We start from the raw sequence: 25,123 nt of genomic DNA on the forward strand, positions 1-25,123 counted from the left end.
TGATCTATGTGGTCTTCTTTTTCTTCTTTTTTACATGTGGTCTTCTTAAAGTAAGACACTTCTGGGATTTATGGAAGCCCAAGTGAATGTAAAATAATCAAACAATATTCATTCATTCATTCAACAATCTGAAATGACACCTTGTACTAAAGCACTGTGCCAGGTAAAAGGGATTGCCATGATTAAGTCCATTAATGCCCTTAAGGTGTTCAACGAAGGTTGTGGGAGAATTCTGATGTGTTAATTATTCTTTACTTGGAAAGTCAAAAATGAAATAAGCATTTTCTTTCTATAAGACATCTATCCAAGCCCTGGCTGGCGTAGCTCAGTGGATTGAGCGCGGGCTGCAAACCAAAGCATCTCAGGTTCGATTCCCAGTCAGGGCACATGCCTGGGTTGCCGGCCACAGCCCCCAGCAACCGCACATTGATGTTTCTCTCTCTCTCTCTCTTTCTCCCTCCCTTCCCTCTCTAAAAATAAATAAATAAAATCTTTAAAATATATATATTTAAAAGACATCTATCCAATGATTTCCTGAAGACAATGCCATAGATGATCATTTTGAGATTTCCTTGCATATAACTCACAACACAATAACGTGATGAATTTGGGTTGTCACTAAAAATCGAATGTTTTCAATAAAGAACTTGGCAAGTCTTAGGGAGCCGAATGCCTAGGAGCCCTAAACTGTATCTATAATCTGAAGAGACTTCAGATCCTTGTGCCCACCCCATCCCCTCCACTGTCTCACTCCATCCTTCACTTTTTCAAAGAAACCCGTGTTCAGAAAGGTTGATAAAGCAGCTTAAACTGGAACCAGCCAGGCCTTTTCATCCTCGCACTTTAGCTGAATGATCCGCTCCTCCTCTTTCAGTTAGAAAAGCTGTATAGAAATGACGTATTTAAGAGTTATCTTGCTCCCTTTTAATTAAACTTGTAAGCAATAGGTACGGTGGCAACAGATGGTGAATGGTAAAAGGAATTTCTACAAGGATATCCGGAACAGACCCCTCTCTGGGGTCAGGCCCCATTAGCCTTTGACTGACCTGCGGCCATCCCTTAAACTCCGCCCAGCCACTCAGGAGATTGGGCGGGCGAAACTACAAGTCCCAAGATAGAGATGATTCTTCTTCCCTCTCTGTAGTCCGGACCCTTCTCTTGTGGTTTTCTGGGAAATGTAGTTTTCCTGGACTCGGAAGCTACACTGTCTAGGAAACCAAAGGCTATGACGTTTGAGCGATCCAACCTACCATTGACCCCGCCCCAAGTTGCTTAGGAGATGGGAGACGCCGAATCTCACCCTTTGTGGGTTGGGGGCAGAACAAATGCAGAGGGAAATCTTTTAAAGTCTGTATCTGGGGGGCGACCATGGCAAGATTTGACGGCTCTTACCAGGACTTGTGCAGCAGTAGGCAATACGGGTTTGAGCTCGGACCCACCGACTTGCTGGAGCGCAAGGGCTCCCTCACCCTCCGTTCCCATCGCAAGAAATACTCGAAGCCGGTGTTGGTGTATTCCTGGTGAGCGAGCTCTCCCAAGTTCCCCGGACTCGGGGGTGCTGGGAGAGGGAAAATAACGTAAGGAATGGGGAGGAGAGGAAAGAACAGTAATAGAAGAGAAGGGTGGAGGGGAGAGAATGAACAGAAGAGAATGAAAATAGAGGAAGGAAGAGAACAGCAAAGGAAGAGGGGAAAAAGAATGAAGAGGGGGAAAGAAAAGGTCGAGACAAAAGAACTGGGAGAGGAGAGAAGAAAAAAGAAAAGAGAGGGAAACGTCTTCAAAAGAGATGTGGAGAGGGTAGGAATGCAAGTTGGGAAACGAGGAGGAGATAAGAGGGCCCTCCAGGTGTAGCCCCAAGCACACGCTGAGACCTGCTGCAGCCAGCTCCCTGGCCACCAGAGGTCACCTAGATCGCCCAGTCGCAGGACAGATTGGAGGGTGTTTGCAGAGGCCTGGAAGTCAGTTTCTGAAACAGGTACTTAAATCAAAAGATGCGGGGCCCATTAGGAGGAGGCCAGGGGCACAGCAGGGAGATATTTGCTCAGAGCATGGCCTCCAGGACTATCATTTTGAGGGGGGAGGAATGATTTAATTTGAAAGACATCCCTAAATATCCCATAAGCTACTGGGACTTATCTGGCCAGAAAATGCAAACTGGTATCTCCCACTGCATAAGGCCAACAAGTTTGTTTGGCATGCACTGTGTTTTCATTTTATCTTTTAAAGAATTGCCCGGAGATTACACATAAAAATGCAGGATTATGTTGTTTCTTGAAAAGATGAAATGCCTGGCAACAGAAGTTTGTTCCTCCTGGCAACTATAAATGTACTGGAGCTGAGCTCTGGCTGCTGAAGATGAGAGTTCTCTGGTAATTTCACTCATACAGGTGTTGCCTGGCCCCAGAGGCATTTGCTTTACTTCCTTTGGCTTAGACCTTGGTTTTGGAATTCACTTAGAGATTCTTTTCTTTTATTAACTATTGTAGTAACCAATAGCAAAACCATAAGATAAAACTGGGAGAAAAATGAGGACTTTTAGGGCAATTAGGATTCTGTCTTTCAGGTCAGTTTCCCCTGTCTGGAGTGCTGAGAATAATTAATTTTTGTATTTGGAATTCTCATGAGGAAACAGCAGGAAGAGAAAAGTGGAAAGAAGTATCAAAGTTTGTCTACTTTATACTTTTGCCATTGAAAGAAGATGAATGAGTGTGACTTTAACCCTAAAGCTAGGCCCCTTCAATTCCATTCATTCATGCAATGTTATGTGAGCCCTGCAGTTCCTGTCTTGCAAACTTTCTAGAGCCTATTCCTTATTTTTTCAAAACCTTACTTTTACTTTCTCAGCTCTAAAACTGACTGCCTATTTTGAATTCAGTGTGAGAAGTTCTACGGATTTGAAATCCGAAGCTACACTAGGGAACAAAATCCTCATTTAGCTTCATACATTATTTACCTCACGCCCCTCAAGCTAAACACTTAAGCTCTTCCATGATTCTGTTACCCCATAAGGATTTAGATCATGATATAAATGACTACTAGAAATTATTTTCACAGGGAAAAATCTTGTTCAAGTGGATAGTGTTTTGCCCTTTTCTCCATTGCTTGATGAAGTTTGTTCTGTGAACATTGTAGACATCATAGCAAAACCACAGAAGAACGCAAATGAGAGGGAAGGAAGGAACCCAGTGGGGAGAAGGGTGCTGTGACACTGAAAGTCATTTTGGCCACTGCTGGAAATACACGGAGTTCTCATGCTATGGTTTTAGAAAGGATTGGGAGCAGGAAGAAATACATTAAATGAAAGTAACATTTGTGTGTCATGCACTTTGCTCTGTGTTGGAGACACAGAGATGCATAAAGGAGATTCAATGAGATAATTTGTGTAAAGCATTTAGCACCATGCCTGGCACATAATAAGCAGTCAGTACTTTGTGGTAGCTAATACTATTTATTTAGGATAACATTAAAAGCTTGGGCTTTGGTTTGGAAACCAACTTTGTAGCTTGTTATATGGCAAGTGACACGCCTGCTCTGGTCCTCTGTTTCTGCAACTGTAACATGGGGAGAGTATACAAAGTACCTTTTAACATATAGCCTGGCACATAGTAAGCATGGTAACTGGTATATACATATATAGGACATGGTCATTGACCTCAATGAATTTCACAGGCCAGTGGATGAGTTCAGTAATCTTATTTGTGCAAAATAGAGATAAGTGTAAGAAGCAAAGGAAACAGCAAGGAGAAGTTAGTGTGTGTGTGTGTGGGGGGGCAGGGGGCATTATTTCCTGAGCAGGGTTTAAAAAGAAGAATAAGAGCTTTATAGGTACACAAAAGAAACCAGGCAAATGCAGTGGAATAGTAAAAAGCAACATCATGGAGAAATAAAAGTATTTCTCTATAGTTGGCAAATAGTTGATCCTCGTCATTTGTGGATTTTGTATTTGCAAATTTATCTACTTGCAAAAATTCATTTGTAACCCCAACTCAATATTCATGGTGCTTTCATGGTCGTTTATGAACATGTGCAGAGAGGCAAAGGTTTTAAGTCACCGCCCACACACATTCTCAGCTGAGGTCAGACAAAGCAACATTCTGCCTTCTTGTTTCAGCACTCATACTGAGAACAAGTATTCTTTTCATAGTCTATTTAGTGCCGCTTTTTTTGCATTTTTATGCTTTTTTGCTGGTGATTTCATTGGAAAAATGATCCTGAAGCATAGTGCTGAAGTGCTGTCTAGTGTTCCTACATGCAAGAAGTGTGTGATGTGGAGAAAATTTGTGTTATATAAGTGTCATTCAGGCATGCGTTACAGTGCTGTTGGCTGTGAGTTCAGTGTTAGCGAATCAACAATATACATTAAATAAGGTGTCTTTAACTAGAAACACACATAAACAAGGTTATATATTGATTGGCTGATGAAAATGGCTCCCAGGAACCAAAGCCTATATTTCTGAGCTGGCTGTGTTGTTGACACTCTTTTTTCCCTCCTTCCATATCCAACCAGTCACCAAGATCTGTCCTGAAACAAACAAACAAAACTGCATAAAGTTCAAATTGGATAAACTTCCAAGTAAACAATGCCATTGATCATTTTGTTTTTATACATGCTGGTCATAGTTGTTTGCTTTCTATTGACTTATTTTATTACATATTAAAATTTTTATTGAGTTTTAATCTTTTTTAAGATTTTATTTATTTATTTTTAGAGAGGGAAGGGTGGGGAGGAGAGAGAGAGAGAGAGAGAAACATCAATGTGCGGTTACTGGGGGCCATGACCTGCAACCCAGGCATGTGCCCTGGCTGGGAATTGAACCTGCAACACTTTGGTTTGCAGTCCACGCTCAATCCACTGAGCTACGCTAGCCAGGGAGTTTTAATCTTTTATTAAAGATTAACACTTACTATTTATAAGACACCATTTGGGTGGCCTCTTGACTGAGTATTTGATCAACTAAGTGAGTATACCCATAGGTTTGCAAAATATATTGATGACTAGGAGATATTCCGACTTACCTAGTTTAAACATTTGGATGATTCCCCTGTTTCTGTTTACGTGGCATGTAATACAAGTCTGTTGACTTCACTACACACATTTAAAACAGTCGTGTGTAATAGGCACAATAAAGTGATATACCCAGAATGGTTGTTAGCAATATCTCTGGCCCATAACTGGGACGAGACATTGCATAGGAGCCATCTCTTCCTTGCAGCTGGAGTGGTGGATAGAGAGCCATGAACCATACCATCTGCATCACCCCTTGATGCTTCTGAGTGAGAGAGGCCTTCTTTAGAGATTATCTTTCTCTATTTATGCAGCATTTATGGAGCTATGTCATTAGATAATTCCATCAGAAATTCCAAATTGGGGAAAATTTTTCTTGGGGTATTTTCCCACTCGCTAGAATAATGTAATTCTAAGAACCAGAACAACTGTAATTGTCCTTAGTAATTCTCTAGTGTGAGGCTAGTTCATTCTTTCTTTCCTTTCTTTTCTTTTTTCTTATTTATTTTTACTCACCCTTCCTTGACCAAATCAACATTCAGTAATAAGTGATGATGATGTAAAGCAAAAAAAAAAATCATTTGGATTTCCATGTAGATAGTTCATGTTCTGGTCTCCTTGGTGACAGAGTTTTAAGGGTAGGTTAATTTCATGTATTTGTGATTTCAAGCAGTTTTCTCTCCTGCCTAAATTAAGAGCCTGGGCATTTTGTACTCCCTCTATCCCACCCTGTAATAGGCAGAAAACAGAAAGGGAAAGGAAAAAAAGGAAGAAAAATAAAATATGGTGATAAATGTGTGGTAGGGATAGCCTGATTCCATAATAAAACCAGAACTCATTTTCACAGCCATAATTCTGATGCGATAGGATGACATCAGGTCACCTCTGAAAGAGGTATAAAGCATTAGACTTCTGATTAGAATGGTAACAAACTTAAAATGGGAGCTAAACTGCTTTCTCGAGTTATAGTGCATGACTTACCAGGAACTAACAGGTAGTAAGGAGATTTTGAGAATATAGAGACAAATGGTATTTACCCTGTAAAGAGATATTTTTATTTCCTTTTAAAAGACATTTTTATTTCTTAACTCATACTTAAAAAAAATCTAAATTATAATATCATGTGACCATCTGAGATGATGTAATAGTAGACCAATGACATAGAAATATATTCACTGCCTAGTAGGTAGCAGAAATAGAGATGTGCACACAACTGAGATGCATATGAAATTTATTTTCTAAAACTGATCCTAACAGCTTTTCAACTGTTGGTAACTAGAGAAAATTCAAACTTGCCAATTAAAGTGTATCTCTGTCTCTTTGTGCTAGATTAAAACATTCTCTTTCAGAACAGTGCCCACTCTTTCCAAATCCTTCCTCCTCCACCCTCTACTTCCCCCGGTGGCATCTGTGTGTGTACAAGGACCGAGGTTATGTGATATTTTGGTGGTGGGGGAGTAAGGCCCCTGGCTCTGTGTGTGGTCCTTGTTCTTCCTCAACTCATCCTTTACTCAACTTCTGTGCCTACTGCTGGTGAATTTGTGACTAATCCACTTGATTTGTTGAGGACCTGATGTCTCTGCTTACAGACTCAGTTCCACTTTGGCTTTTGCTGGTGTTACAGATTCCTATGTCAGGCTTGTCCTTTCCCAGCCCCTGTCTTAGGCAGGTCACCCCACAACCACTGTGACAGGTGCACCTCCATCCCTCTTCATGGCAGCCCTGCTGCTGGCCCACTGACACTCAATTCAGCTTCCACCAAACGCCCTGTAGAGAGGGGGTGTGTATGCTGTGCTTTGCCCAGGATAGGTTGGCTCCCCTTGGCTAGAGATTTACTACAAATCCTTCTTTTACTTTGTAAAGTGATCTGCTGTAAAATGTAAATTTTAAGATCACTCTATCTGTCCCATGTTTGGGAGCTCCTGGTCTTGTTACTAGAAGCTTAACAAATTTAAACTTTATTTCTCAACAATGCCTGACTTTCAAGAAAAATGCCTCCCTCAGCACTCAAAAATTCCATTTTGTTAGTTAGAAGTTAATCAGCAACACTTTACTTTTGTTCATATTCCTGGCACAACAGTCCTAAGTGTTCCCAAGGCAAATGTGGATGCCTCTGATTTATTAGAGGAAATGTTATTTTAAAGAATTAAGGAAAGTACAAAGATTAATATATAAAAATGTAACCTCACTGTGAGTGAGCAAAACAGTGCAATATGCATTGGATTCTTCTGTTAAAAAATGTGTATATTCATTGAAAAGAGACTGAAATGATAGTCATCATGTAACACAAAATATTTACTGCTGAATGGTGGATTTATGGATTATTTGTCCTTTTCTATGCTTCTTTGCCAGTTCTACATTTTCCATAATAAACAGGTATTATTTTCATAAAAATAAAGTAAAATTACTTAAAAACTATTTATATCATTTTCCATATCTTTTCCCCTGAAGCAAACATTCCCTAAGTGGTCAGAATTTAGACACAATTCTTCATCTCTTTCAGAGTCTGAGTCACTCTTCATAGTTTATTATGAGTCTTTTAAAAATATCTTTTAAATTACTAGTTCATGTTGGATAAAAAGGATGATGCTATTCAATTCATTGGTTTCCACACCCTTTCATTCTGTCTGTGTTCTATAATGGTAGATCCTACGCATGGTTATTTTTAATCTAGTCCTACGTTCTTATTCCTCAACATATGCACATACCCACAAATGCTGTCAAATGTAGTAGTTTTAGGGGGGAGGGAAGCACTTTATTTTCTATTTTTCAAATAAATTCCAGGAGACTGCATCCTTTTGTTCTGACTCCATTTTTCTTTCAGTGCTGTTCTCTCTTATTAAGTTCTAATCAAATTCTTTTTCTAAAAACTTGTCATTGTAGAGTCATTGTGCTTTTACCTTTGTGTGAAGTTTTGCTCAACTTAATTGGCAATGGCCAAAATAAAACAGTTTTGCTCTCAAGATGAACCCTTGTAAGGCAGAGTGTTACAGATAGGTATTTTTCCATGTGGGTGCCCTCGGATTAGTAAATATTATTGCTGTATACAAGTACCTCTGCCTGAGCCAACCCCCTACCCTTTGGACCATTTCCCACTGGGCCCCAGGAGCCCCTCTCTGCATTGTAATTCTGCTGTATTCTTTCCTTCATAGGCAGTCACAAGTACTTTTTCACCAAGCTTTCTTTCTTTTACCTCACTGATGATCCCTTCTAGTTAAGAGTGTGGGGAGTGAGGGAGAAGGAAGGAAGAATGTGGGGCTCAGCGCTAAGGACAGGTTCAGTCTATGAACACTGAGACCAGACTCAGGGTTTTTAATAGCACTGGAACTGGTGTTGTTACATAAACTTCTCTGAGTTGGCTTAGAAAGCCACCTTATTGTTTTATTTTATGGGTGTACGGGTCAGTCTTTTGGTTGCAAGTGACAGATACTCGGCTTGCAGTAGCCTAAAAAAGCAAGAGACTGAATTAGCTCTCGATATTCAAAGAATGGTTGATTACCAGATAAGAAGAGCAGGGATGCAGCTGACCTTAGGAATACATGGAATAAGGGATGCAAATGCAACCAGGTCTTGCTTTTCCTTTCTCCTCTTCTTTGTGTGTTTGCTTCCACTTACCATTGAAAACTATGGGAAGCGTGGCTGCTCTAGTTCTGGAATTCATATCTTACATCTTCATCCCACAAAGAAACATTGATTTTAAGGTATTTTCAGTTCAAATTCCAAAAATTTCAGGTCAGATACCCATTCCTGGGCTATGTATCTGTTTGGACTCATCTGATGGGACAAGGTTAGATGGAAATGTGATAGCTCTGTAATAGCCATGGGTCAAGGTAGACCAACCCAGGAGAAAGAATGCTATAAGAATGAGCTGACAATGCTATATCGATGTTTACTATATCCCATCCTATCCTACAGATATCTACTATATCCCATTCTATAAATGTCTACTCTATCTCATCCTCTTCTGTAAATATCTACTATACCCCATCCTGCCCTATAGATGCCTACTGTATCCCATCTATCCTATCTTACAGATAACTGTTGTGTCTTATCCTATCCTATAGGTATCTATTGTATAACTAGAGAGCTCCCATAGTGGAAAATGAGTTCCAAATTCCAAAGACCCAATTTTATAGCAAATGTTTAGAATACAACCCATTAATATGTTGGGGATTTCCTACATTTGCTGTTATTTTGACTTTAAACTGTGTTCCTCCCACCCCCACCCAAACCAGTACCAATCCAGTACAGTTCTAAAAAATTGGCCTTAGATTAAATGAGCAGAAAACAGAAATCTTGTGTAGTGTTTAGATAAACAGATCTTTATAGTGTTTTGAAAAAGTTAGTTCTGAATACATTTGAATATTATGTTACTATTTTTGATAGATACTAATCTTTTATTACTGTTTATTTTATTTTAAATACAAATTCATTTTAATTGTTATTAGTCACAGTGTATTTTTATATTGATTTCACAGAGGTTTGAAGCATTTACAAAAATAATTGGCAGAAAAATTATGTTTCTTGTTAAGATGTTAGATCCCAACTCAGATTGTTCCAGTTTCAACCAAATGAAAGAATTAATATAATGCCATTTATTTATTGTAAAGAGTTTGGTCTCCTCTTACAGAAAGTGGTAGAAAGAATATTTTGAATTTAATATATATAATGACTTGTCACAAGTTTTTAAACATTCAAAAAAAACAAAAAAGAAAACCAAAAAGATGCTGAGATGCTCAGCTGGGGGCCAGAAACATTAAGTGAGTGTTTGCACACACTAAAAAAAAAAATCACTTAAAATATTATTTAAAGAACTCTCTTATTTAAAAAATGTTTTGAATTAAATTCTTTGAGGTGACATTAGTTAATAAAATTTTGTAAGTTTCAAGTATATAATTCTACGATGCATCATCTATATATTGCACTGTGTGTCTACCACCCAAAGTCAAACCTTCCATCACCATATATTCGGCCCCTTTTACCCTTTACTACCCCCAAGTTGTTTGTTTTCCTTTTCTGTTCATTTGTTTGAAGAGCTCTTTTGAATTTTATGTATATACCCCTTGCTATATTGAAGGCACTCTGTTGGGTCTGGGGTTTGACAGTGAACAGGACATCCTCCCTGCCCTTAAGAGGTCAAAACTATGGTGAGACAGGAATAAGGAAGGCTAACCATTAATTACTATGAACTGTGATACCTGCTAAAATTGGAGTAAGCAGAGTGCTCTGGGAACACCCAAGAGGAGCATTTAGCCTTGTTGGGTCAGGGAATGTTTTCTAGAGGAGGTTGTCTGACTTTCTAGGATTTACAGGGAGAACTAAAGATGGCACATTAATTAGTTTTCAACTGAGGGTATTACTTCCTTCCCTCAGAATGTTTGGATATATGTGTGGGCATTTTTTGATTGCATAATGACTAGTATTTAGTGATGTCAAGTGTGTGATTGCAAGAATTATTTGAATTAAGAATCAAGTGGTAGCCAAACCAGCTAAACAGTATTTATTCATCTACCTGTGATGCCTAATTTACATATCTGTCAGCCTACAGTCAGCTGTATAGGGAGAACAGAGCTAACATGTATTTAGGGTCAACACATTAAGGCTAGTTAGTCTGCATATGGCCATTAATAGAAAGGGGGAAAGCAGCAAAACCCCTAATAGATCTAGTCACAGAAAATAAGTTCTCCACTCATTACTGTATAAGAATCCTGAACATTCAGAGCTCAGTGGCACCTGTTCTCATTATAAGAGTTCATGCCAACAAAGCCAAAATTACATTGCCGACAATTTCTTAAAAGTTAAGCTATTGTGGAGTTATACCCAGAATTCAAAAGAAAAGTATCTGTATTAGTAAATTATTAGAGAAATTTTGTCTAGATAGATTGCATGTTTTTATTGGACTTTTTTATATGTTAAACAATCCTATGATAAATATGAGTAATTTGGAAAAGATACCTCTAGTTGATTTACAGATATATTAAAGTGAGTATAGTAAGTGAAATGAGATCCATTATAGGTTTTCTTGCCCCCATCCAGGCCCCTGTACCTCTGATGAGTGAGCAGGTCAAAGCATGTTAAATGGTGTCTCAGGCACAAACAAGGAGTTTTCTCCCACAGTAAAAACATCTGGTCCTAGTGCTGTTTGAAGGGTGACTCTTTTTTCTTTGACAACTTTCTCTGTTACTTCTTTTTGGAAATTATTTGTTTAGACTTTTCTCTCTATTGAGGACAATTTTGGTGAATTGTTTTCTCAGAAAGTTTTACGTTATCTAGCTTTCTAAACATATTTGCGTAGGGTTATGGAAAATAGTCTGATTTAAATGTTTACAAATAACTACTTTAAAGTGTGTAATTCAATGTCCCTTTCCTGTGTTTCTATAGTTTATATCTATCAACGCAATCAATTTTAGGACATTTTTATTAACCCCAAAAGAAATGCTGTTGCTCCCAAATTTTCCCAGCACTCAAGCCCTAGACCACCACGACTCTGCGTTCTGTCTCTGTAGATTTGCCTGTAATGAACGCTTCATGTGAATGGAATAATATAATGGTCCTATGTGATTGGCTTCTTTTTTGGTATTATGTTCACAAGGTTCATCCATGTTATAACATGTATGAGTATTTCATTTATTTTAATTGCCTAATAATAGTCCATTATATTGATATTATATCCCTCTATTTTTGTATCCCTCCATACTTGTCCTTAATTTTTTTAATATTAGTTTGTCTATTTTGTTTATGTACTCATTTATTCTGTTTTTTTCTAACTCGTTTCATTCTGTTTGTATTTGGAATTATTTTATCATTCTGATTGCTTTTGGCTTGCTTGTTCTTTCTCTGTTTTGAGGTTAAATGTTTCATTCATTTAATTTTATTGTTTCAATTTTATTGATGTAAATATTTAAAACTCTGAATTTTTCTGTAGGTAGTGCTTTAGCTATAGCCTATGGATTGTTATAAGTGGTATTTCTTTTGGAATTTTTGACAAATGCAGCAATTTCAGTTTATATTGATTCATGAATTGTTTGGTAAAGTGTTTAAATATTTCCAGGTTGAAGACAGAGCTCTTAAAAATGCATTATGGATTTCTAGTTTTACTGCATTTATTATTTATATCTTTTAAATAGATCAAAATATTTTTTCTTAATTTTGATCAGTTTCATGTTCATTTGAAGTTGTATTTTTTAGGCAGGTCACCAGTTATTAGTCTCACTCTTTCCACATGCACACTATATTTGCACATTTACCCAAGAAAAATGACCCAGATTTAATCTAGTTGCAGGTCAAAGTCTAAGATCTCTCCTTATTATGCTATAGTGTCTGCAAAGTCTAGCTGTGGCTCTACTTGGTTCAAAGACTTGCAAAGTAACAAGACAAAGTATCTGTCCTTGTCCATCTATGCAGGATACAATGGTAGCACAGGGACAAGGCCACTGTAGTAAGTACTCCTCCTGAAAAAGAGGAAACATGGAAGGGACAGGACTGTCATTTATCCACACTCTTGAATTCTGTCAGGCAGACATTGTGAGGGAGCCCTACATTGTTGTCAGGAATGTTCTTTGATTAGACCCTGATTCTGCTTTCTGGCAGCAGCTTCCTTTTCTCATTTCTTGTTGTAGCCCTTGGCTCTGCCTGTGTGTGACCTTTTCTATTATTCTCCTTGTTCACACCTGCAATAGATGTCCTGGAATATACCCTCCTGTGAGTTTTCAGCTCTCTCAGTTAATTTCCTATTTGGGAATAGGAAAAAGGTATTTTAAATATTGAACAGATGAAGGATTTTTAAATGCATTTTTCTGGCTTGTTTGGAAGTACAGTTCTTAAAATTTCATAAGTTAGTTACGTATTTGAATACAGTTAGTTCCAACTGCTAGTAACCTCTTTCTCTTTTAACTCTTTCTAGACTAAGGTCTTAGACTTGTGTTCCTTCACTTTTCCTCCTCATAACATTTTGAGTCTCACCTTGGGACTGTTCTAGTTACAGAAATCAGAAACCTTGGGAACTTCTGTTTGTCCAGCTCCTTAAGCTCCAATGAAACTTAATTCACTGAGAGGATCTAGCAATTGGATGAAATTTGCTGTAAGCCTAAGTTTAATGGAACTTTGTCCCAGAAAATTCTTTCTCAGTTTTCTTTCTTACTATTTGAGATCTAAACATCATTGGCTCTTCTGCCATTTCAAGAATCCAAATTCCTGGAATCTCTTATTTCCCTTTTTCTTCTTGTAAATCAGCCAATTTCCTGAATTTATCTCTCTCTCTCCCTTTTAAAAATTCATTGACAAAACATTTGTCAATTAGCAATTCATACACAGAACTAACAAACTGTTTTCCACTTTCTTTACTAATCTTGCTAGGTACATGATTTGACTCTTCACCTAATGTGGCTATCAAATGTTTGGCATTTCCAGCCTCCAGTATCAGTTTCCTATTGTCTTCTGCCTGGCCTGTAACCAATGCTATATACGTTAGATTTTACTACAATAGCACCCATCCTACTTATACTAATTTCTATGTCAAAATAGCTAGGCTTATTCTGTAATAACAAACAGATACAAAAAAATCTCAGTGGCTCAACACATAGAGGTTTATTTCCTACTCACTCAAGGTCCACTGTAGGTTTTTGGTGGGGGGTAGAATTGCCTCCACATAGACACTCTGAGATGGGGCTGACTGAGGCTCCGTTATCTAGAAAGTCATTGGTTGCTCTGGTAGGAAAAGAGTTGAGGATTGTCTAAGAGCTTTAAACTGTCTTGGCTCAGAAATGGCACATGTCATTTTTGCTTATATTTATTTTACTGGCTAGAAGAAGTCAGAAGGCCCCACTAACTGGATGGGAGCTCCTTAACTGCATGGCAGCTGGGAATTTTAACCTTTTATATTCCTAGGAAAGAAGGAGACATGGCATTGGGGAGCACAATGTCTATCACATATGGAAGATTTTCTTGGGAAACTCCCCTCCCAGCTGGGCTCTAGGATGAGACTTTTGTCTCTCTAGCTCTGAAGCCATTGCCCTTGTACAGTGTTTGCAAACACCCGATGACATCAGCAGATTTGGTGTGTTTATGTTCTCCTTACCTCATTGGTTACAGGCTTTCACCCAAGTGTTGCCTGAAAATTTCCACTGAATTTTCAGCTCCTAAATGCTTTTAATGTGTTGGAATTTACATATATATTATATATTATGTATATTACACATCATATATGATATATGTAGTTGTAATACAATAATTACAAAATAATTATATAAGAATAAACGGTGTCACACACTCACAACTGTAAACTTACTGTTACCCACCCCTGTGTGTGTGTGTGCGTGTCTGTGTGTGTGTGTGAGTGAATGATATAGCATTTTCCATTTCATTTGCATAACTACAGAAATGTAATTTGGTTGGCATTGTGAGAGTTCCCAGCAGGAAATCTCATTACTGAGATTTCTTTTTCTTTCTTTTTTAAGTATATTTTACTGATTTTACTATTATAGTTGTCCTATTTTTTCTCCCCTTTTTCCGTCTCTGCCCTGTACCCTCCTTCCCTCTAGCATTTGCCCCACCTTAGTTCATGTCAGTGGGTCATATATATAAGTCCTTTGGCTTCTCCATTTCCTATACTATTCTTAACCTCCCCCTATTTATTTTGTACCTACAAATTATGCTTCTTATTCCCTGTACCTTTTCCCTCATTCTCCCATCCACTGATAACCCTCCATGTGATCTCCATTTCTGTGACTCTATTCCTGTTCTAGCTGTTTGCTTTTGTTTTTGTTTTTAAGGTTCAGTTGTTGATAGTTGTAAGTTTGTTGTCATTTTACTGTTTGTAATTTTGATCTTCTTCTATTTCCTAGATAAGTCCCTTTAACATTTCATATAATAAGGCCTTGGTGATGATGAGCTCCTTGAATTTGACCTCACCTGGGAAGCACTTTATCTTCCCTTCCATTCTAAATGATAGCTTTGCTGGGTAGAGTAATCTTGGATGTAGGTCCTTGCCTTTCATGACTTAGAATACTTCTTCCTAGCCCTTCTTGCCTGTAAGGTTTCTTTTTAGAAATGAGGTGATAGTCTTATGGGAACTCCTTTGTAGGTAACTGTCTCCTTTTCTTTTGCTGCTTTTGAGACTCTTTCCTTATCCATAATCTTGGGTAAGTTAAATATGATATGTCTTGGTGTGTTCCTCCATGGGTCCAACTTCTTTGGGACTCTCTGAGCTTCCTAGACTTGCATGTCTATTTTCTTCATCAGATTCAGGAAGTCTTCCTTCATTATTTTTTTTAGTAAGTTTTCAATTTCTTGCTCTTCCTCCTCTCCTTCTGGCACCCCATGATTCAGATGTTGGAACATTTAAAGTTGTCCCAGAGGTTCCTAAGCCTCTCGTCATTTTTTTTTTTGAATTCCTGTTTCTTCATTCTGTTCTGGTTGGATATTTATTTCTTCCTTTTGTTCAAAATCTTTGATTTGAGTCCCTGCATTTTCCTTCCCTTCACTGTTAGCTCTCTGTGTGTTTTTCTTTATTTAACTTTGTGTAGCCTTCAATTCTTTCTTTATTTTGCATCTGTACTCAATCATTTCTGTGAGCATCCTGATTACCAGTGTTTTGAACTCTGCATCTGATAGGTTGGCTATCTCCTTGTCACTTAGTTCTTTTTCTGGAATTTTGATCTGTTTTTTCATTTGGCCATATTTCTTTGTCATGTTGCACATTGTAAGGGCAGAGCCTTAGGTATTCGCCAGGGCAAGGCAACCCACTTAGCTGCACTGTGGTGCTATATGTGGGGGAGGGGTCTGAGAGGGAACAATGCTACCTGCTTGGCTCACTCTCTGCTTTCAGTCACTTCCCCTTCTGCCCACAAGTGAATTGGGCCCTTCTGGTGCTGATTCCCAGGTGGGTAGGTTTGTGTACATTCTAGGACCCTATGGGTCCCTCCAGCAGACTCTCCTGTGAGACTGGGAGTTTCTCCCGCTGCCACAACCCCCACAGACTTTTATAGCCAGAGGTTTTGAGGCTTTATTTTCCTTAGCTGGAACCCTGGTTTACAGTGTCTCCCTCCCCAGTTGTTCCTCCCAGATAATCTACAGGCAAATGTGAGAATATCCCATCTGCCAGCTGCTGCCTCACCCATCTGGTCTTTCAGCTGCTACCTTGCCACGTGTCCTTGCCACCCAGGCTTCCAGTCTCCACTGTTCCTACTGGTCTGGATGAATGTTTCTTCTTTAACTCCTTGGTTATTGGACTTCCATACAGTTCGATCTTCTGGCAGTTCTGTTTGGTTTTTGTTTTTAAATTTTTTGTTGTCCTTCTTTTGGTTTTATGAGGAAGCAAAGTATCTACCTTATATCTACCTATGCCTCCATCTTGGCTGGAAGTTCTCATTATTGAGATTTCTTCTACTGCCTCCATTTCCAGTTATCTTTGCTGGGATCTTGGCTGCTTATGGTAGCCCTTACACATGATGTAACATGGGGCTTATAACTTTTGATTTTGCCAACAATTTAGTTTGCTTATAATTTTGCCATTTCCTTGGCTACTTTTGAGTGATTTCTAGGAAGAAAATGAAAAGTACTTATTTCTGTAGCTATGTCCATAATAGAGGTCTGTTTTGACTCTAGTTTCTACTCATGAAGAAAGGCTTGTTCATTTGTTTCTAATTGGAATGAAATGAATTGCTTTGAAACCAATGAAGCTTGTATTATCTACTTAATATGCAATTACTCATGCATTCACAGAAATGTGCATTAAAATGGGCCTTAAGCTCATATAATCTTTTGATGTTATTCTAGAATAATTAATTCAAATTATTTAAGCTAGTAATATTAACACTATAGGAATAGGAGTTTATGTAGATGTCTGCTTTTGTTTTGGAGCAGAGCAAACTGCTCTTCATGCCACTTAAGGCAGAAATACTGTCAGGGCATTCTTTGGACTACAGTAATTACTAATATTTAGTACAATTTAAAAATCCTGACTTTCTTTAGCCCTACTCTTCCACCATCCAGAGTATCTTTGGCCAGTTAATATTATCTGTTTCTAGAGGGGAGGGTCAAAGAAACCCTAAGAAGTATCCTAGGATCTGAAGATAACTGAGATGCAGTCATCGGAAGACTGGGAAAGAATGTTCTGATCTGGGTTTGAGTTGGACAGTCCTGGTTTTCACCACTACCAGTATACTTAGTATTTCATTTCCCTCTAAAAGTGTCCCCAGCAGGATAATCAATTATAGTGTCACCCTGCTTAATACATGTCCCCTCAGCTGTGTTCATGGTCATGTGTTTGGCAGTTAATCAGACTGACCAAATTTATTTAACATTTAAACTCTTTTTTTTAGATTTTATGTATTTATTTTTAGAGAGGGAAGGGAGGAAGAAAAAGAGAGAGAGAAACATCAATGTGCGGTTGCTGGGGGCTGTGGCCTGCAACCCAGGCATGTGCCCTGACTGGGAATTGATCCTGCGATGCTTTGGTTCTCAGCCCATGCTCAATCCACTGAGCTATGCCAGCCAGGACTCATTTAAACTCTTTAAATAGGCAAAGGCTCCAAATATTGTATTCCTTTTGTTCTCTCCAATATTCTTCATGGGGCCTCCTGTTCTTGAAACCTTTGTGAAAGAAAATTCATAATAATAATGGGTCATATTTACATGATACTAAGCATATGCTGAGTGAAGAAAATTACTTCACTCATCTGCTTCCATCAAGTGGTTTTTATTTTGAGTGCACCCATTCAAATTCTGTGGTTTCATGGTTATAGATATACAAATCACATACAGCATAAGACACATTGAAAAACAAAGTCTATCTTCATAACATGGAAATGTCACAATATCTACCAAGACATGAGATTTTCCTTATGATTCTGCAGCTACATCTAAAAGTCTTCATTATTCAGTTGGTACATTTGTATCACCAAATAATACTGCCTTAGCATGTTAGTCATTTGCCATGCAATCTTTAAAGTGGGTTGTCAAATGTTTCTTTGCAGTCTTTGATTTTACTAGTTTTGTGCTTCAAATGTGTCAGAAAATATAGCTGACTTTTGAGGGTAGTTTTCTTTTAAAGTTGTAGGTAGCAGATGATTATAGAACCTAATAGAAAAGATGTCTTTCTCTTCTCATTTGGGTTAGATTTACATCAGAAAATACAATGGCTGAAGGACTACTTATGAACTAAATTAATAATTCTAAAATTTAAAATGAATATATTCCACCATCCGGAGTATTAACTAAACATTTTAACATCTTTGAAATCTGCAAAGAAAATGTGTCTCTGCCAAGTAACCAGAAGCTAGTATTCAGCTCAGATTTTCATTGTTCTTGTATCAGATATTGCTCAGCTTCAAACCCCCTTTGCAATCAGTGTTATGCATATATATGTTGACAATTTTTCCATTCAGCAAGCAGATTTATAATTCCTCCCAAGACAAGTTTTGATGCAAAGAACTAGCATCTCTACATATATTATCACTCCCTCTTTATGTGTGCTTTGGCAGAGTGAACTGGGATACTCTCTATTTTTATGGACACATTTGAAAGCCATTGCTTTCAGCATTTATATTAAGATTATAGTAACAAAATATAATAACATTCAATCAATCAATCATTTAAGATTTAATAAGCACTTACAATGTGTTAGACTATGCCAGGCACTGAAGTCGCAAAGATGAATAAAAATAAACCTTCTGTCTAATTTCTTAATCTAATGAGAAGGCAGCTTCATTAATGAATAATTATAAAACAATGTGGAAGGCATAGCAGTGATAAAGATACTGGTTTCATTGCAACCCCTATCTCACCTACCCCACAGAGACATGGGAGCATGGAAACCCTGGAGTGTAACTTGGTCCCCTCTCCTTTGAGGAGTACCTGTGACCTAATTCCACCTTGTCTGCCACTGGCTGTTGGGGCAGCCTTGGGGACATTGCAGGTGCCTCCCTGAGTATGTTCTGGACTTGAGTTTGTTCAGCCCTGCAACTCACTTGAGGATTTCTATGTGTTTACTCAAAAGGGGCTTATAGATCTGTTTTGATGTGGAATCATCCAACTTTTATGGTACGCAACTCAACCTCTTAAAGGACTCCAGAAACAGACCCAGAAAGTCCTCTCGACAAGGCATGACTTGGGACTATGTTAGGCTCAAGGAGGCAGGAAGGGTGGGATCTACAGGGTTCAGGTGATTGCAGGGTTGGTGGCACAAAGGTGTATACCAACTGAATATGTTGGGCATTTGTTCAGAATGGAATATGCTCAAGATGTCTTTGCCTTACTAGATTTTATTGACCTTGACCCTCTTCACATCAGTCTAAGTGGCATTTTTTATACCAGGGTTGTGGTTCTAAGACCTTTTTTATACAGCTGGCAGCTCTGATCCTATTTTGTCAGCCCTTTCCCCTGTCCTAATTCAATCCATATTCATACTATTTCTCCCACAGTAGACTAGAGGAAGCAAGTTTTATCTCCTGTAATGAAGGACGTCTTTTATAAAGATTTATCATAAAAAAGCAGCCTGAGTATTCGGCTCTGGGGCTTGATAGAACAAGGTCCCCAGGAGAAGGACCTTGTCAAGGAAGCTAGCTGCCTATCAAGGAAGTTTGTGGCCCTGCTAGCAGGAAGCCCTGTGGGTCCTCCTCCCAGCAAGAATGTCAGCCTGTACCTGAATGCCTGGCATCAGAGACACAGCTCTTCATTCAATCAGCAGCATGGAATACCTGTATTCAGGCTGCTTTTGCCTTGAACTGACTGCTGCCCAGCTGCTGTCAAACACATGTCTGGGCAAATTAATATTTGCAGAAGCCAGTCTGTAGTCTAGAACAGTGCTGGTCAATAAGGACTTTTTACTAATCCAAGGTGATATACAGGTAGCAAGTTTTTTGGATAGCTACATTTACTTCACTTAAAGCAGGGGTGTCAAATTCATTTTCACTGGGGGCCACATCAGCCTGGCGATTGCCTTCAAAGGGTCAAATGTAATTTTAGGACCGTATAAATGTAACTACTCTTTAACAGTTAAGCAAGAGCTAGGCGCTGCCGCTGGGTAGAAACAAGGTGCTGGGCCAGATAAAACAAGGTGGAGGGCCGGATTCGGCCCATGGGCCTTATGTTTGCCACTTGTGACTTAAAGGATTCAGATTGCTTTTTACATATCTTTGGTGTTAGAGGTCTTCTTATTAAAGGTGATAGGTTGTTATTTTATTTTTAATGTCCCTGTCAAGACAAAAAGTTGGCAATTCTATGTTGGTGCTACAAGTTTTGAGGGGAAGTTTTGCTGCTCATGAAACATGTAGCTTCAGAAACCACTGATCTGAGTCTGGCGCGCAACTATTCTCTGGAGCTTTCTCAGCATCAGCACTTTTGACATTTTGGGTATTTCTTTGTGGTAGGGTTTGTCCTGTGCATTGTAGGATGTTTAGCAGCACCACTAGATGCCAGTAACAACCCACCCCACCCAGATGCAACAACTAGAAATGTCCCCAATCATTGTCAAATGTCTCAGGGTAGGTTGGAGTGGGGTGGGTAAGGGCTGTGGTCAAAACTTTAAAGTTACTGTTCCAGAGACATTGTAAATTTTATTATGCTCATTTTATCCTCATGAAAAATTTGTATTGCAGTAAATGACAAGTCATAGCAAGTTGCATGGTGACCATAAATGAATGCAGGTAGCAAGGAGGAGAAGTCTATATAAGGTATATATCTATTATACCTTGATAATTTTTATCTCACAAAGATGCTGTAAGACTTAATTAGTATTGACAAAGTATTTAAAAACACCCAACTGAAACATTTGTAAATAGACACAATATTATTATATGTAATAATATTTTACACTTATATATCACTTTGCACTTGAGATTCTCAATGCATTGATTAATTTGTTTCCTTAGTATGATTTTCAGTTTATCTCAGGAAATTGAGACACAAGCTAATGTTTACCTAATTAATATAAAGTCACAGAATTAATTTAATCTCATATTTCCTTTATAGTCCCCTAGTTATTTATTTTAATCCCCTATATATTCTTATATATAGTAAATATCTATTTAGTATATAGTAAGTATACTGTATTTAAAACATGAAAATTAAAAAATATATTTGATATGTAGTAAAATGTTTAACTTTTTCTATTATGTTTTATAGATTTTATATTTTTTAAATGTATATTTCTCTTTGGTGGGCTGGCAGGCACTTAGAAATAAGGGAGGTCTGAGACTGCCAGCTGTGCATCCCCGGTGCCTGCGGGCGGCATGCACACTGTCCAAGGTAGCCCACGGGCATTAGGGAACGCCAGCTGCATTAGCTCAATCCTCCAAAGCAACACTTTCATTTTGGATTTATCTTTTCAATGCTGGGCTTTTGGCTTCTGTCTGAGATTGCCGTAATGAAAGAAACATATTTATATCTTTTGTAATAATCTAGTTATAATACAACTTAAAATACATAGTGGGATAATCAGGGCTGTCTTCTGACTCTCAAGAACACTAATCATTTTTGCTTCCGGGGGTTCCTTCCTTCATTAAACAAATGTTAAAAATGATAGTTTATGACTGCATTGATCTAAAGATATGTATGATTCCAGCTGGGTTACATAAAGAGGAATAATACATTGTAGTGTTAGTTGGTGCTTTCCCCTTTAATTCCTAAGATTTTACAGAGGTATTCTGGTTTTATTGCCTTGGGGAAGAATAACACAGTAGGCAACAGAGCCAAATTCTTGGCTTTGGGGTTCAAAAGCTTGTACCTTAGGATGACAACGTGGGTTTGGAAAACTAGATGAAGAACTGGGCTACCCTATCCACCACAGGTGAAGAGGTCATGGACTGAAGGTAGAGGAAACCAAAGATGTTGAGTGTGTGTGAATTCGCTCAGGATTGCAAACCTGAATTCAGGTTTTGGAAGTCCTAGAGCTGATGGGACTTATCACTGCCTCACCCTCTATTTCTAGGATAATGTCTTTGGAGCTGTTGAAGGGCAGGGCTCCTGCGTGTCCCCCATGACCCGTATGGTGGGGACATGAAACACCTGTTTGCTTGGTGGGCCAGGCAAACAGCGCAGGGACAGCATCTGGGTTTCCAGGAGCCCTGGGTGGAAATGGACACAAAGTTTTTGGTAGGGTTGGGAGTGGCACCCTTGTATCTGGGTGCCAGTCTATACAAACACCTGTATGGCTGACCGGGAAGGCATAGCAGAGAGCTGCATGGATCCATAGCTGGAAACCACAGGGGAGTGAGAGCGCTCTGCAAATGTTGTCAGGGAGAGACAGTGACAACGAAGATGGGTTCTTGACTCTTTAGAGCTGGGAGAAATCCAGAACTAACCAAGATGAACGTTTTCTACCTGGAATGAGGACTTTGTTAAATTATGAAAATTGAGTTAAATTACAAAAACATTAGGCTGCAATTCAACAAACCAGGATTTTTTGAAGCCCAATTAGCATTTACTATACATAGATGTTTATAGAGCTTTATAATGTTTGAAGGACCTTCTGCCTTTATTTTCTTTCGTTTCATTTATTTATTTATTTTTTATTGTTGTTAAAGAACAGTTGTCTCCATTTTCACCCCACCTCTAACCCCTGCCCCACCCACCCCCACCTCCCACCCTCGAACCTACCCCCTTTGGCTTTCTCCATGTGTCCTTTATACAGGTTCCTTGATGGACCTTCCCCTATTTTTCCCCATTTACTTTCTCTTCCTTCCCCTCTGGTTACTGTCAGTTTGTTCTTTATTTCAATGTTTCCGGTTATATTTTGCTTGCTTGTTTGTTTTGTTCATTAGGTTCCACTTATAGGTGAGATCATGTGGTATTTGTGTTTCACTGTCTGGCTTATTTTACTTAGCATAATGCTCTCCAGATCCATCCATGTTGTCCAGAAGTACAGTATTCCATCATGTAAATGTACCATAATTTCTTGATCCACTCATTTACTGGTGGGCACTTAAGTTGCTTCCAGCACTTGGCTACTATAAATTGTGTTGCTATGAACATTGGGGTGCATAGGTTCTTTTGAATTTGTGTTTCAGGATTCTCAGGGTATAATCCCAGCAGTGGTGTTGGGATTACCAAAAAGGCAGTTCCATTTTTAGTTTTTGGATGAAATTCCATACTATTTTTCCACAGTGGCTGCACCAGTCTGCATTCCCACCAACAGTGCACTAGGGTTCGCTTTTCTCCTCAACCTCGCCAGCCCTTGTTGATGTTGAGTTGTTTATGATGCCGTTATGATGGGTGCAAAGTAATATCTCATTGTGGTTCTAATTGCACCTCTCTGATGGCTAGTGATGCTGAGCATCCTTTCATATGTGTCTGGACCTTCCGTATGTCCTTCTTGGAGAAGTGTCTGTTCAAGTCCTTTCCCATTTTTAAATTGGGTTGTTTGTCTTCCTGGAGTGGAGTCATGTGAGTTCTTTATATATTTTGGAGATCAAACCCTTGTCCAAAGTATCACTGAAAAATATATTTTCCCATATGATTGGTTCTCTTTTCATTTTAATGCTGTTTTCTTCAGCTGTGCAGAAGCTTTTTATTTTGATGAGGTCCCATTTGTTTATTCTTTCCTTTAAGGCACAGGTGGCAAACACAAGGCCTGCGGGCCGAATCTGGTTCTCCACCTTGTGGACCTGGCACCTTGTTTCTACCCAGCAGGAGCACCGAGCTCCTTGCTCCTAGTTAAGGAGTAGTTACATTTATACAGTCCTAAAATTACATTTGGCCCTTTGAAGGCAACTGCAACACTGATGTGGCCCCTGGTAAAAATGAGTTTGACACACTTGCTTTAGGGGACATATCGGTGAAAATATTGCTGTGTGGAATATCTGAAATTTTCCTGCCTATGTTCTCCTCTAGGACTTTTATGGTGTCGTGATTTATTTTTAAGTGTTTTATCCACCTTGAATTTATTTTTGTGTATGGTGAATAGCTGCAGCAATCTTGACAAAGAAGAACAAAGTAGGAGGGGTTACAATACCTGACACCAAACTATATTACAAGGCCACGGTAATCAAGACAGTCTGGTACTGGCATAAGAAGAGATGCAAAGATCAATAGAACACAATAAGGAGCCCAAGAATAAATTCAAATATGTATGGCCAATTAATATTCAACAAAGGGGGCAAAAGCATAAATTGGAGTAAAAATAGCCTCTTAAACAAATGGTATTGGGTGGTCTGGACAGAGCTACATGCCAAAAAAAATGAAACTCTATCACCAACTTACACCATACACAAAAATAAATTCAAGGTGGATATTCTTTTCATTCTAAATCTTATAAAAATCTAAAAAAGTATTGGTATTATTTTGTGCTCATTTTACATATGTGAAAATGGAAGCACAGAAAGGTTAAATAACTTGCTGAAGGTCACACAGCTAGATCCTGGCTTAGCAAGACTCAACCCCATGGCCTCATTCCCTCTACCACTCCTGGTTCGAGAGGAAGGGAGGGAGACAAAGAGGGAGAGAAACATCAGTGTGTGTTTGCCTTTCATGTGGCCCCCACTGGGGACCTGGCCCACGACCCAGGTATGTGCCCCGACTGGGAATCAAACTGGTGACCCTTTGGTTCACAGCCCATGCTCAGTCCACTGAGCTATACCAGCCAGGGCCACTCCTGGTTCTTGATGTTGGTCAATATACTCACTAAGGACTTACAAGAGAGTTTTTCATCGGAGTATCAAAAAATGCTGGTATCACATCAAAATACTTTCAGTGTTTTTAAAATTAATGCCCTGGTATGAGGAAGGGAAGACACTCCAACCTGGTCTTCCTCACTGCTGGGCTCCATGCACAGCTCTGCTCCCAATGCTCAGAGGTGGGGAGGTAAGCATGTAAACAGAATGCAGTGCAAGGGCCAAGATGAGGGTGAGGTCCTAAAGGGCCTCCTAATGTGCACACTGGGTGCCTCATCTGGGTGAATGCATGCTGTTCAGCTTCCACAGCCCTGTGACCACACTCAGCACCTTGTAGGGTTTTCTTTTTGATTATTTTTTAATTGTTGTTCAATTACAGTTGTCCCCATTGTAGATATTTCTTGTTTAATTCTCTGTCGTTCTTGCCACACTATGAGCTACTGAAGGCAAGGCATTCATTTGGCTTGCATACCCTGTATCTAGCAAAATGCCTGGCATGTAGTGGGCACTT

At 38.9% G+C, this 25,123-nt stretch overlaps 1 protein-coding gene across 1 annotated transcript in view; it reads left to right on the forward strand.

Annotated features, from left to right (window-relative positions):
- Positions 1-1,402: 1,402 nt before the first annotated feature.
- The window catches only part of C3H9orf135 (chromosome 3 C9orf135 homolog), a 70,914-nt gene continuing 47,193 nt past the window's right edge, over positions 1,403-25,123 (forward strand). Inside the window, exon 1 of the mRNA XM_036021736.1 lies at positions 1,403-1,520. The gene's annotated coding sequence lies outside the window, so the exon portion shown is untranslated. The remainder of the gene's footprint in view (positions 1,521-25,123) is intronic.

This window comes from Phyllostomus discolor, chromosome 3, assembly GCF_004126475.2.
Source record: "Phyllostomus discolor isolate MPI-MPIP mPhyDis1 chromosome 3, mPhyDis1.pri.v3, whole genome shotgun sequence".
Taxonomy (NCBI): Eukaryota; Metazoa; Chordata; class Mammalia; order Chiroptera; family Phyllostomidae; genus Phyllostomus; species Phyllostomus discolor.